Genomic DNA, 14907 nt, shown 5'->3' with positions numbered 1-14907 from the left:
CTGAGAGGAGGGCGTATATATCCAGTATCCGTGCTGTGTGTTAGTGATCGGGGCTGAGAGGAGGGCGTATATATCCAGTATCCGTGCTGTGTGTTAGTGATCAGGGCTGAGAGGAGGGCGTATATATCCAGTATCCGTGCTGTGTGTTAGTGATCGGGGCTGAGAGGAGGGTGTATATCCAGTATCCGTGCTGTGTGTTAGTGATCGGGGCTGAGAGGAGGGCGTATACATCCAGTATCCGCGCTGTGTGTTAGTGATCTGGGCTGAGAGGAGGGCGTATATATCCAGTATCCGCGCTGTGTGTTAGTGATCGGGGCTGAGAGGAGGGCGTATATATCCAGTATCCGCGCTGTGTGTTAGTGATCGGGGCTGAGAGGAGGGCGTATATATCCAGTATCCGTGCTGTGTGTTAGTGATCGGGCTGAGAGGAGGGCGTATATATCCAGTATCCGCGCTGTGTGTTAGTGATCGGGGCTGAGAGGAGGGCGTATATATCCAGTATCCGCGCTGTGTGTTAGTGATCGGGGCTGAGAGGAGGGCGTATATATCCAGTATCCGTGCTGTGTGTTAGTGATCGGGGCTGAGAGGAGGGCGTATATATACAGTATCCGTGCTGTGTGTTAGTGATCGGGGCTGAGAGGAGGGCGTATATGTCCAGTATCCGTGCTGTGTGTTAGTGATCGGGGCTGAGAGGAGGGCGTATATATCCAGTATCCGTGCTGTGTGTTAGTGATCGGGGCTGAGAGGAGGGGGTATATATCCAGTATCCGTGCTGTGTGTTAGGGATCGGGGCTGAGAGGAGGGGGTATATATCCAGTATCCGTGCTGTGTGTTAGTGATCGGGGCTGAGAGGAGGGGGTATATATCCAGTATCCGTGCTGTGTGTTAGTGATCGGGCTGAGAGGAGGGCGTATATATCCAGTATCCGTGCTGTGTGTTAGTGATCGGGCTCAGAGGAGGGTGTATATATCCAGTATCCGTGCTGTGTGTTAGTGATCGGGCTGAGAGGAGGGCGTATATATCCAGTATCCGTGCTGTGTGTTAGTGATCGGGCTGAGAGGAGGGTGTATATATCCAGTATCCGTGCTGTGTGTTTGTGATCGGGGCTGAGAGGAGGGCGTATATATCCAGTATCCGTGCTGTGTGTTAGTGATCTGGGCTGAGAGGAAGGCGTATATATCCAGTATCCGTGCTGTGTGTTAGTGATCAGGGCTGAGAGGAGGGCGTATATATCCAGTATCCGTGCTGTGTGTTAGTGATCGGGCTGAGAGGAGGGTGTATATATCCAGTATCCGTGCTGTGTGTTTGTGATCGGGGCTGAGAGGAGGGTGTATATATCCAGTATCCGTGCTGTGTGTTTGTGATCGGGCTGAGAGGAGGGCGTATATATCCAGTATCCGTGCTGTGTGTTTGTGATCGGGGCTGAGAGGAGGGCGTATATCCAGTATCCGTGCTGTGTGTTAGTGATCGGGGCTGAGAGGAGGGCGTATATATCCAGTATCCGTGCTCTGTGTTAGTGATCGGGGCTGAGAGGAGGGGGTATATATCCAGTATCCGTGCTCTGTGTTAGTGATCGGGGCTGAGAGGAGGGGGTATATATCCAGTATCCGTGCTGTGTGTTAGTGATCGGGGCTGAGAGGAGGGCGTATATATCCAGTATCCGTGCCTTGTGTTAGTGATCGGGGCTGAGAGGAGGGCGTATATATCCAGTATCCGTGCCTTGTGTTAGTGATCGGGGCTGAGAGGAGGGCGTATATATCCAGTATCCGTGCTGTGTGTTAGTGATCGGGGCTGAGAGGAGGGCGTATATATCCAGTATCCGTGCTGTGTGTTAGTGATCGGGCTGAGAGGAGGGCGCATATATCCAGTATCCGTGCTGTGTGTTAGTGATCGGGGCTGAGAGGAGGGGGTATATATCCAGTATCCGTGCTGTGTGTTAGTGATCGGGGCTGAGAGGAGGGCGTATATATCCAGTATCCGTGCCTTGTGTTAGTGATCGGGGCTGAGAGGAGGGCGTATATATCCAGTATCCGTGCCTTGTGTTAGTGATCGGGGCTGAGAGGAGGGCGTATATATCCAGTATCCGTGCTGTGTGTTAGTGATCGGGGCTGAGAGGAGGGCGTATATATCCAGTATCCGTGCTGTGTGTTAGTGATCGGGGCTGAGAGGAGGGCGCATATATCCAGTATCCGTGCTGTGTGTTAGTGATCGGGGCTGAGAGGAGGGCGTATATATCCAGTATCCGTGCTGTGTGTTAGTGATCGGGGCTGAGAGGAGGGCGTATAAATCCAGTATCCGTGCCGTGTGTTAGTGATCGGGGCTGAGAGGAGGGCGTATATATCCAGTATCCGTGCCGTGTGTTAGTGATCGGGGCTGAGAGGAGGGTGTATATCCAGTATCCGTGCTGTGTGTTAGTGATCGGGGCTGAGAGGAGGGCGTATATATCCAGTATCCGTGCTGTGTGTTAGTGATCGGGGCTGAGAGGAGGGTGTATATCCAGTATCCGTGCTGTGTGTTAGTGATCGGGGCTGAGAGGAGGGCGTATATATCCAGTATCCGTGCCTTGTGTTAGTGATCGGGGCTGAGAGGAGGGCGTATATATCCAGTATCCGTGCCTTGTGTTAGTGATCGGGGCTGAGAGGAGGGCGTATATATCCAGTATCCGTGCCGTGTGTTAGTGATCGGGGCTGAGAGGAGGGCGTATATTTCCAGTATCCGTGCCTTGTGTTAGTGATCGGGGCTGAGAGGAGGGCGTATATATCCAGTATCCGTGCTGTGTGTTAGTGATCGGGGCTGAGAGGAGGGCGTATATATCCAGTATCCGTGCCGTGTGTTAGTGATCGGGGCTGAGAGGAGGGCGTATATATCCAGTATCCGTGCTGTGTGTTAGTGATCGGGGCTGAGAGGAGGGTGTATATCCAGTATCCGTGCTGTGTGTTAGTGATCGGGGCTGAGAGGAGGGAGTATATATCCAGTATCCGTGCTGTGTGTTAGTGATCGGGGCTGAGAGGAGGGCGTATATATCCAGTATCCGCGCTGTGTGTTAGTGATCGGGGCTGAGAGGAGGGCGTATATATCCAGTATCCGTGCCGTTTGTTAGTGATCGGGGCTGAGAGGAGGGCGTATATATCCAGTGTCCGTGCTGTGTGTTAGTGATCGGGGCTGAGAGGAGGGCGTATATATCCAGTATCCGTGCTGTGTGTTAGTGATCGGGGCTGAGAGGAGGGCGTATATATCCAGTATCCGCGCTGTGTGTTAGTGATCGGGGCTGAGAGGAGGGCGTATATATCCAGTATCCGTGCTGTGTGTTAGTGATCGGGCTGAGAGGAGGGCGTATATATCCAGTATCCGCGCTGTGTGTTAATGATCGGGGCTGAGAGGAGGGCGTATATATCCAGTATCCGCGCTGTGTGTTAGTGATCGGGGCTGAGAGGAGGGCGTATATATCCAGTATCCGTGCCTTGTGTTAGTGATCGGGGCTGAGAGGAGGGCGTATATATCCAGTATCCGTGCCGTGTGTTAGTGATCGGGGCTGAGAGGAGGGCGTATATATCCAGTATCCGTGCTGTGTGTTAGTGATCGGGGCTGAGAGGAGGGTGTATATCCAGTATCCGTGCTGTGTGTTAGTGATCGGGGCTGAGAGGAGGGAGTATATATCCAGTATCCGTGCTGTGTGTTAGTGATCGGGGCTGAGAGGAGGGCGTATAACCAGTATCCGTGCTGTGTGTTAGTGATCGGGGCTGAGAGGAGGGCGTATATATCCAGTATCCGTGCTCTGTGTTCGTGATCGGGGCTGAGAGGAGGGCGTATATATCCAGTATCCGTGCTGTGTGTTAGTGATCGGGGCTGAGAGGAGGGCGTATATATCCAGTATCCGTGCCGTGTGTTAGTGATCGGGGCTGAGAGGAGGGCGTATATATCCAGTATCCCTGCTGTGTGTTAGTGATCGGGGCTGAGAGGAGGGTGTATATCCAGTATCCGTGCTGTGTGTTAGTGATCGGGGCTGAGAGGAGGGAGTATATATCCAGTATCCGTGCTGTGTGTTAGTGATCGGGGCTGAGAGGAGGGCGTATATATCCAGTATCCGCGCTGTGTGTTAGTGATCGGGGCTGAGAGGAGGCGTATATATCCAGTATCCCGCTGTGTGTTAGTGATCGGGGCTGAGAGGAGGGCGTATATATCCAGTATCCGTGCCGTGTGTTAGTGATCGGGGCTGAGAGGAGGGCGTATATATCCAGTGTCCGTGCTGTGTGTTAGTGATCGGGGCTGAGAGGAGGGCGTATATATCCAGTATCCGTGCTGTGTGTTAGTGATCGGGGCTGAGAGGAGGGCGTATATATCCAGTATCCGCGCTGTGTGTTAGTGATCGGGGCTGAGAGGAGGGCGTATATATCCAGTATCCGTGCTGTGTGTTAGTGATCGGGCTGAGAGGAGGGCGTATATATCCAGTATCCGCGCTGTGTGTTAATGATCGGGGCTGAGAGGAGGGCGTATATATCCAGTATCCGCGCTGTGTGTTAGTGATCGGGGCTGAGAGGAGGGCGTATATATCCAGTATCCGTGCTGTGTGTTAGTGATCGGGGCTGAGAGGAGGGGGTATATATCCAGTATCCGTGCTGTGTGTTAGTGATCGGGGCTGAGAGGAGGGCGTATATCCAGTATCCGTGCTGTGTGTTAGTGATCGGGGCTGAGAGGAGGGCGTATATATCCAGTATCCGTGCTCTGTGTTAGTGATCGGGGCTGAGAGGAGGGGGTATATATCCAGTATCCGTGCTGTGTGTTAGTGATCGGGGCTGAGAGGAGGGCGTATATATCCAGTATCCGTGCTGTGTGTTAGTGATCGGGGCTGAGAGGAGGGGGTATATATCCAGTATCCGTGCTGTGTGTTAGTGATCGGGGCTGGAAGGAGGGCGTATATATCCAGTATCCGTGCTGTGTGTTAGTGATCGGGGCTGAGAGGACGGCGTATATATCCAGTATCCGTGCTGTGTGTTAGTGATCGGGGCTGAGAGGAGGGCGTATATATCCAGTATCCGTGCTGTGTGTTAGTGATCGGGGCTGAGAGGAGGGCGTATATATCCAGTATCCGTGCTGTGTGTTAGTGATCGGGGCTGAGAGGAGGGCGTATATCCAGTATCCGTGCTGTGTGTTAGTGATCGGGGCTGAGAGGAGGGCGTATATATCCAGTATCCGTGCTCTGTGTTAGTGATCGGGGCTGAGAGGAGGGGGTATATATCCAGTATCCGTGCTGTGTGTTAGTGATCGGGGCTGAGAGGAGGGCGTATATATCCAGTATCCGTGCTGTGTGTTAGTGATCGGGGCTGAGAGGAGGGCGTATATATCCAGTATCCGTGCTGTGTGTTAGTGATCGGGGCTGAGAGGAGGGCGTATATATCCAGTATCCGTGCTGTGTGTTAGTGATCGGGGCTGAGAGGAGGGCGTATATATCCAGTATCCGTGCTGTGTGTTAGTGATCGGGGCTGAGAGGGCGTATATATCCAGTATCCGTGCTGTGTGTTAGTGATCGGGGCTGAGAGGAGGGCGTATATATCCAGTATCCGTGCTGTGTGTTAGTGATCGGGGCTGAGAGGAGGGCGTATATCCAGTATCCGTGCTGTGTGTTAGTGATCGGGGCTGAGAGGAGGGCGTATATATCCAGTGTCCGTGCTGTGCTGTCCTTCCTAACTACCTTCAGACGCAGACTGATAATGCCCTGCCCCTCCCCTTCCTGCCCCCCGGTCCCGCCCCTGTCCTCTGTGTGGACAGACAGACAGAGGGTGCAGCCTTTAGAGAGGAGCTCCTGCTCGTAGGCCGCTGTCAGTTGGATGACCACCTCCCACTCCCCCTGGTAACACAACAAACCAGACCAGTCAGGCCTAATACTGACACACGGCTCAACTCAAAACCAGTGCGACCTGTGTTTGGATTTGATTAAACAACTGATGAACCAGATGACATAATATACAGAAGTCTAGGATTTCTTCAGAAAAGCGGAGTATTTCTGACAGTTTGACCCTAATTGTTATCTGTTGAAGGTCTAATACAGCTGTTTTTATCTCAAATCATTTCTGGGTAACAATTAAGTACCTTATTGTGATTGTTTTCAATTCAAATGGTAAAAAAGAAACCAACATATCTTCTTAGCAAAGAGCAACTTCTCATGCAAGAATTTTGCCATGACTGTCTGGGAGTGGTCTGAGTGAGGGGCCTAATTGGAGGAGCCTAGTGGGAGGGATGGAGGTTTGAAACTTTGTTATTGGTCTATTAACTTATACCGCCTGGTGACGTCACCAAGGAGGGCAAAAATCCATCCAACCAAAACGGATTTGTCAAGCAGCTCTTACACTAAAAGGACGTTATTATCGTTGTCAATATTTCACAGAATTATTCCAACCTCAGTGGATATATAAATATATATATATATATATATATATAAATATAAATATATATATACAACACAGAAAAATCATGTCTGACTGCACTGGGCCTTTAACTCTCCTTATGTAGTCAGTAATGAAACAGAGGAGGAGACACGACTTGATTAGTGTAGTGTTAGCTAGCTACATAGCTAGCTACATAGTTGTCTTTGCTGTCTTCGTATCCAAGATAATTGTGTAGCTTAGAGTGTGGAGTCTTAGAGTGATAATTGCGTTATTATCGTATTTCGTCGCCCTCCTATCTGCCTAGCAGCTAGCCAGCTAGCATACGTTCACCGGCTACCGTAGCACTGTAGTAACTATCACACTCAACCGAACGACTTGATTAGTGTAGTATTAGATAGCTACATAGTTGTCTTTGCTGTCTTCGTATCCAAGATAATTGTGTAGTTTAGAGTGTGTAGTCTTAGAGTGATTATCTTAATTCACCGAGGTCAGCTAGCCAGCTATTTTGTCGTCCTTAACGTAGGAGACACTCCTAGCTAGCCAATAGCCAGCCAACGTCTACTGAATAGAACTTTCGCATTCCGGTCGCATTCCGTCGCTCCACAGGTAGTATCACTTTTTCATTTCATTTCATTACAGTCCCAACGGTGTGATTTGTTTGATCGTAGCTAGCTACATAGCTAGCTACATAGCCGTCTTTGTTTCAAAGATAATTGTGTAGTCTAGAGCGATTTTCTAGGTTAGCTAGCCAGCTATTGTCGTTCTCCTAACGCAACGTAACGTAACCAACACTGCTAGCTAGCCAGCTAGCTCCCGATAAGCAGCACTGTAGAAACTTCACACTCAACGGTACGACTTGAATAGGGTAGTGTCAACAACGCAGCTAGCCTACCCCAGCAGTACTCTATCATTTTAATCATTTTAGTCAATTAGATTCTTGCTACGTAAGCTTAACTTTCTGAACATTCGAGACGTGTAGTCCACTTGTCATTCCAATCTCCTCTGCATTAGCGTAGCCTCTTCTCTAGCCTGTCAACAATGTGTCTGTCTATCCCTGTTCTCTCCTCTCTGCACAGACCATACAAACGCTCCACACCGCATGGCCGCAGCCACCCTAATCTGGTGGTCCCAGCGCGCACGACCCACGTGGAGTTCCAGGTCTCCGGTAGCCTCTGGAACTGCCGATCTGCGGCCAACAAGGCAGAGTTCATCTCAGCCTATGCCTCCCTCCAGTCCTCGACTTCTTGGCTCTGACGGAAACATGGATCACCACAGACAACACCGCTACTCCTACTGCTCTCTCTTCGTCCGCCCACGTGCTCTCGCACACCCCGAGAGCTTCTGGTCAGCGGGGTGGTGGCACCGGGATCCTCATCTCTCCCAAGTGGTCATTCTCTCTTTCTCCCCTTACCCATCTGTCTATCGCCTCCTTTGAATTCCATGCTGTCACAGTTACCAGCCCTTTCAAGCTTAACATCCTTATCATTTATCGCCCTCCAGGTTCCCTCGGAGAGTTCATCAATGAGCTTGATGCCTTGATAAGCTCCTTTCCTGAGGACGGCTCACCTCTCACAGTTCTGGGCGACTTTAACCTCCCCACATCTACCTTTGACTCATTCCTCTCTGCCTCCTTCTTTCCACTCCTCTCCTCTTTTGACCTCACCCTCTCACCTTCCCCCTACTCACAAGGCAGGCAATACGCTCGACCTCATCTTTACTAGATGCTGTTCCTCCACTAACCTCATTGCAACTCACCTCCAAGTCTCCGACCACTACCTTGTATCCTTTTCCCTCTCGCTCTCATCCAACACTTCCCACACTGCCCCTACTCGGATGGTATCGCGCCGTCCCAACCTTCGCTCTCTCTCCCCCGCTACTCTCTCCTCTTCCATCCTATCATCTCTTCCCTCTGCTCAAACCTTCTCCAACCTATCTCCTGATTCTGCCTCCTCAACCCTCCTCTCCTCCCTTTCTGCATCCTTTGACTCTCTATGTCCCCTATCCTCCAGGCCGGCTCGGTCCTCCCCTCCCGCTCCGTGGCTCGACGACTCATTGCGAGCTCACAGAACAGGGCTCCGGGCAGCCGAGCGGAAATGGAGGAAAACTCGCCTCCCTGCGGACCTGGCATCCTTTCACTCCCTCCTCTCTACATTTTCCTCCTCTGTCTCTGCTGCTAAAGCCACTTTCTACCACTCTAAATTCCAAGCATCTGCCTCTAACCCTAGGAAGCTCTTTGCCACCTTCTCCTCCCTCTTGAATCCTCCTCCCTCCCCCCCCCTCCTCCCTCTCTGCAGATGACTTCGTCAACCATTTTGAAAAGAAGGTCGACGACATCCGATCCTCGTTTGCTAAGTCAAACGACACCGCTGGTTCTGCTCACACTGCCCTACCCTGTGCTCTGACCTCTTTCTCCCCTCTCTCTCCAGATGACATCTCGCGTCTTGTGACGGCCGGCCGCCCAACAACCTGCCCGCTTGACCCTATCCCCTCCTCTCTTCTCCAGACCATCTCCGGTGACCTTCTCCCTTACCTCACCTCGCTCATCAACTCATCCCTGACCGCTGGCTACGTCCCTCCCGTCTTCAAGAGAGCGAGAGTTGCACCCCTTCTGAAAAAACCTACACTCGATCCCTCCGATGTCAACAACTACAGACCAGTATCCCTTCTTTCTTTTCTCTCCAAAACTCTTGAACGTGCCGTCCTTGGCCAGCTCTCCCGCTATCTCTCTCAGAATGACCTTCTTGATCCAAATCAGTCAGGTTTCAAGACTAGTCATTCAACTGAGACTGCTCTTCTCTGTATCACGGAGGCGCTCCGCACTGCTAAAGCTAACTCTCTCTCCTCTGCTCTCATCCTTCTAGACCTATCGGCTGCCTTCGATACTGTGAACCATCAGATCCTCCTCTCCACCCTCTCCGAGTTGGGCATCTCTCGGCGCGGCCCACGCTTGGATTGCGTCCTACCTGACAGGTCGCTCCTACCAGGTGGCGTGGCGAGAATCCGTCTCCTCACCACGTGCTCTCACCACTGGTGTCCCCCAGGGCTCTGTTCTAGGCCCTCTCCTATTCTCGCTATACACCAAGTCACTTGGCTCTGTCATAACCTCACATGGTCTCTCCTATCATTGCTATGCAGACGACACACAATTAATCTTCTCCTTTCCCCCTTCTGACGACCAGGTGGCGAATCGCATCTCTGCATGTCTGGCAGACATATCAGTGTGGATGACGGATCATCACCTCAAGCTGAACCTCGGCAAGACGGAGCTACTCTTCCTCCCGGGGAAGGACTGCCCGTTCCATGATCTCGCCATCACGGTTGACAACTCCATTGTGTCCTCGTCCCAGAGCGCTAAGAACCTTGGCGTGATCCTGGACAACACCCTGTCGTTCTCAAATAACATCAAGGCGGTGGCCCGTTCCTGTAGGTTCATGCTCTACAACATCCGCAGAGTACGACCCTGCCTCACACAGGAAGCGGCGCAGGTCCTAATCCAGGCACTTGTCATCTCCCGTCTGGATTACTGCAACTCGCTGTTGGCTGGGCTCCCTGCCTGTGCCATTAAACCCCTACAACTCATCCAGAACGCCGCAGCCCGTCTGGTGTTCAACCTTCCCAAGTTCTCTCACGTCACCCCGCTCCTCCGCTCTCTCCACTGGCTTCCAGTTGAAGCTCGCATCCGCTACAAGACCATGGTGCTTGCCTACGGAGCTGTGAGGGGAACGGCACCTCACTACCTCCAGGCTCTGATCAGGCCCTACACCCAAACAAGGGCACTGCGTTCATCCACCTCTGGCCTGCTCGCCTCCCTACCACTGAGGAAGTACAGTTCCCGCTCAGCCCAGTCAAAACTGTTCGCTGCTCTGGCCCCCCAATGGTGGAACAAACTCCCTCACGACGCCAGGACAGCGGAGTCAATCACCACCTTCCGGAGACACCTGAAACCCCACCTCTTTAAGGAATACCTAGGATAGGATAAAGTAATCCTTCTCCCCTCCCCCCTTAAAAGACCTAGATGCACTATTGTAAAGTGGCTGTTCCACTGGATGTCATAAGGTGAAAGCACCAATTTGTAAGTCGCTCTGGATAAGAGCGTCTGCTAAATGACTTAAATGTAAATGTAAAGTAAGTGGGAGAGCTCTGCATGGACCCTTATTGTATGCTTTGAAAACGACTGAAGAGAAAAATATACATTCAGTGTGTGTACCTCATGTTTGATGGAGAGGGCTCCGCAGTGTGTGTGTGTGTGTGTGTGTGTGTGTGTGTGTGTGTGTGTGTGTGTGTGTGTGTTAGTTGAAGCAGACAAACACTAGTATGCTTTGAAAACGACTGAAGAGAAAAATATACATTCAGTGTGTGTACCTCATGTTTGATGGAGAGGGCTCCGCAGTGTGTGTGTGTGTGTGTGTGTGTGTGTACCTCATGTTTGAAGGAGAGGGATCCGCAGTGTGTGTATGTGTGTGTACCTCATGCTTGATGAAGAGGGCTCCGCAGTGTGTGTGTGTGTGTGTGTGTGTGTGTGTGTGTGTGTGTACCTCATATTTGAAGGAGTGGGCTCCATAGTGCAGGTTGTACCCTCCAGCCAGCAGGCCCACAGCGGAGTGATGTCATGCCTCTGCTTTGCCTAACGAGGGGAGAGAGACATGTAGGTTGGGATGATGGTGAGACATGTAGGTTGGGGTGATGGTGAGACATGTAGGTTGGGGTGATGGTGAGACGTGTAGGTTGGGGTGATGGTGAGACATGTAGGTTGGAGTGATGGTGAGACGTGTAGGTTGGGGTGATGGTGAGACATGTAGGTCTGGGTGATGGTAGGACATGTAGGTCTGGGTGATGGTGAGACATGTAGGTCGGGGTGATGGTGAGACGTGTAGGTCAGGGTGATGGTGAGACACGTAGGTCGGGGTGATGGTGAGACGTATAGGTTGGGTGGGAGACTCCCCAAACATATGGAAGAAGGTACTCTGGTCAGATGAGACTAAATTTGAGCTTTTTGGACATCATGGAAAACTCTATGTCCGGTGCAAACCCAACACCTCTCATCACCTCGAGAACACCATCCCCACAGTGAAGCATGGTGGTGGCAGCATCATGCTGTGGGGATGTTTTTCATTGGAAGGGACTGGGAAACTGGTCAGAATTTAAGGAATGATGGGTGGTGCTAAATACAGGGAAATTGTTGAGGGAAACCTGTTTCAGTCTTCCAGAGATTTGAGACTGGGACGGAGATTCACCTTCCAGCAGGACAATGTCCCTAAGAATACTGCTAAAGCAACACTCAAGTGGTTTAAGGGGAAGCATTTTAATGTCTTGGAATGGCCTAGTCAAAGCCCAGACCTCAATCCAATTGAGAATCTGTGGTATGACTTAAAGATTGCTGTACACCAGCGGAACCCATCCAACTTGAAGGAGCTGGAGCAGTTTTGCATTGAAGAATGGGCAAAAATCTCAGTGCTTATAGATACATACCCCAAGAGACTTGCAGCTGTAATTGCTGCAAAATGTGGCTCTACAAAGTATTGACTTTGGGGGGGGGTGGTGAATAGTTATGCACGCTCAAGTTTTCTCTTTTTTTGTCTTATTTATTGTTTGTTTCACAATAAAACATATTTGTCATCTTCAAAGTGGTAGGGATATTGTGTAAATCAAATGATACAAACCCCACAAAAATCCATTTTAATTCCAGGTTGTAAGGCAACAAAATGGAAAAAATGTCAAGGGGGGTGAATACTTTCTCAAGCCACTGTAGGTCGGAGGATGGTGAGACGTGTAGGTCGGAGGATGGTGAGACGTGTAGGTCAGAGGATGGTGAGACGTGTAGGTCGGAGGATGGTGAGACGTGTAGGTCGGAGGATGGTGAGACGTGTAGGTCGGGAGATGGTGAGACGTGTAGGTCGGGAGATGGTGAGACGTGTAGGTCGGAGGATGGTGAGACGTGTAGGTCGGAGGATGGTGAGATGTGTAGGTCGGAGGATGGTGAGATGTGTAGGTCGGAGGATGGTGAGATGTGTAGGTCGGAGGATGGTGAGATGTGTAGGTCAGAGGATGGTGAGACGTGTAGGTCGGAGGATGGTGAGACGTGTAGGTCGGGAGATGGTGAGACGTGTAGATCGGAGGATGGTGAGACGTGTAGGTCGGAGGATGGTGAGACGTGTAGGTCGGGAGATGGTGAGACGTGTAGGTCGGGAGATGGTGAAGGCCAGCATCCCGGAGTCGCCTCTTCACTGTTGATGTTGAGACGGGTGTTTTGTGGGTACTATTTAATGAAGCTGCCAGTTGAGGACTGGGGATAGGGGGATAGGGTGTCAGACAACATTTCTCCCTGTGTTAAAGAACAAGAATAAGAATCCTGTGCTAATGCGCTTAGCCTGGATTCAGAAATGTTAGTTCTAGATTTGTCATTCTCATTGAAAGCAAGTCTAAGAAGTCTATTTCTATGCTTTGGGGGTCTTTTACTTTACTTTTACTTTCGGTTTTGTACACCAGCTTCAAACAGCTGAAAGAAAATACAACATTTTTGTTTATGGAAAATATATTTCACAGCGGTTTAAATGGTACAATGATTCTCTACACTCTACTTGCTTGTTTTGTCACATAAACTGAAATTAGTCGAACTATTCGAATTTTAGCATCCAGGAAATAGCGAAGCGATTTCTGCATAGTGCACCTTTAACATGGCAAGCCTCTCCTAACCCGTATGAAACATCTCTGATCACTCCTATTGATCTAATGCGCGATGGGACAAGAACATCCCTGCCGGCCAATCCCTCCCCTAACCCTGGTGACGCTGGGCCAATTGTGCGCATGGGTCTCCCAGTTGCGGCCGGCTGCAACACAGCCTGGACTCGAACCCAGCACAGCTAGCACTGTGATGCAGTGTCTTAGACCACTGCGCCACTCGGGAGGCTCTCAGATCCGGTTCATCTAGCTCCAACAGATTAGGAGGAATTAGTTACCACTGGACACTGATCTGAGGTCAACTTGGTGTTTTTCTCTGGATGGTTGAGGTTAGGATTTAGGAAGGCTGAGCAGATCATAGGTCTGTGCCTAAGGGCAACTTCTACCCGGGGTGCCATAGCTAGCTACATCCCTCCAGAGTTACTTTGATAAGAACGGCTATTATCACCATTCATCAGACACACACTGATGAGTCATGTGCCTATCAGTTTTCTGAGGCGGAGTTGGCTGACGGAAACAGAGTGATATTGATATTTAAATATTTATGTGATGTTAAACACTACAATCAGATCAGAGCAGAGCAGCTTTTATTGATCTGAGTGGGTCTCTATAGTCAACACACACGCCAATGAAAAACACCCATATGGAGAGTACAAACCACACACAGTCCGTACATATCCCCACACACACCATCGGTCACCTTCTCAGAAGTTGAGCTCTTTGCCGACAAGCTGCTGCAGTTCAGAGGGGCAGAACGGCAGGAAGTAGACAATCTCATTGATCCGCCCCAGAAACTCGTCTCTCCGGAAATGGGCCTGGGGAGCGAAACAATGAATTCATCAATTTGAGATTTTCAAAACAGCGGCTCAACTAATCCATCTCACTGCAGAGATGCTGTGATTGGGTATAGGACGAGGGGGTGGGGAGTTAAGTTCAGTATGGGGCGAATCACAGCACCCTTAAACTGCCTGGAGATGGTGACATCACTCTTCTGAACCTCATCTGGAGAAAAGGAGCAATTAACAACTGTTTAGTGTGTGTGTGTGTGTGTGTGTGTCACCCAGGTTGTCGGCCAGTTTCCTGCGGCTGAGCTCCTGGGCCTCCATGCTGGGCGATGTCGTCACTGGCCACGCTCAAGGTTATGATGAAGATGGTGTCCTTACACTCAATCATCTTCCCCTTCCCATCTGTAAGACGGCCCTGAGAGAGAGAGAGAGAGAGAGAGAGAGAGAGAGAAAGTGAGAGAGGTGAAAAGGAGGAGATTGAGAACGAATTATGATAACAGGTAAAACTGAGGTAGATGGGGATATTGATATGAAGATGATGTCAGATAACTACTTCCTCTGATACAACAAAAAAATGTTTTGGGGCCTTTTGGGAACAGTGAGAGGTTTCTTCCTTCAGATGCTGCATGTGTCTGTGTTTCTGTGAGAACCTGGACACATCTCCTTGAATTGAATTGTGGGAGATGAGAAGTAGGCTCAGTCAATACAGGGTTAAACGGTTTATGACAGCGACTGGGAAGCTGACCCAAACGATGACAGTAGAAAATCCAGACAAGCCCTCACCTACAGTAGATAGATAATGTATCCCAGCCCAATGACCTTCCTGGTTGTGGGAATATGAAGTCTCTTCCTGGTTGTGTGAATATGAAGTCTCTTCCTGGTTGTGGGAATATGAAGTATCTTCCTGGTTGTGGGAATATGAAGTCTCTTCCTGGTTGTGGGAATATGAAGTCTCTTCCTGGTTGTGGGAATATGAAGTATCTTCCTGGTTGTGGGAATATGAAGTCTCTTCCTGGTTGTGGGAATATGAAGTCTCTTCCTGGTTGTGGGAATATGAAGTC

The 14907-nt window shown here is 50.4% G+C and overlaps 1 pseudogene; it reads right to left on the bottom strand.

The window, feature by feature from the left end:
- Positions 1-620: 620 nt before the first annotated feature.
- Positions 621-14907, bottom strand: part of LOC135573864 (mitochondrial disaggregase-like) — a 36861-nt pseudogene continuing 22574 nt past the window's right edge.

The sequence above is a fragment of the Oncorhynchus nerka genome, linkage group LG11 (genome assembly GCF_034236695.1).
Source record: "Oncorhynchus nerka isolate Pitt River linkage group LG11, Oner_Uvic_2.0, whole genome shotgun sequence".
Lineage (NCBI taxonomy): Eukaryota > Metazoa > Chordata > Actinopteri > Salmoniformes > Salmonidae > Oncorhynchus > Oncorhynchus nerka.
Note: the sequence above shows the minus strand (reverse complement) of the source record. Positions and strands in the feature narration are given on the sequence as shown.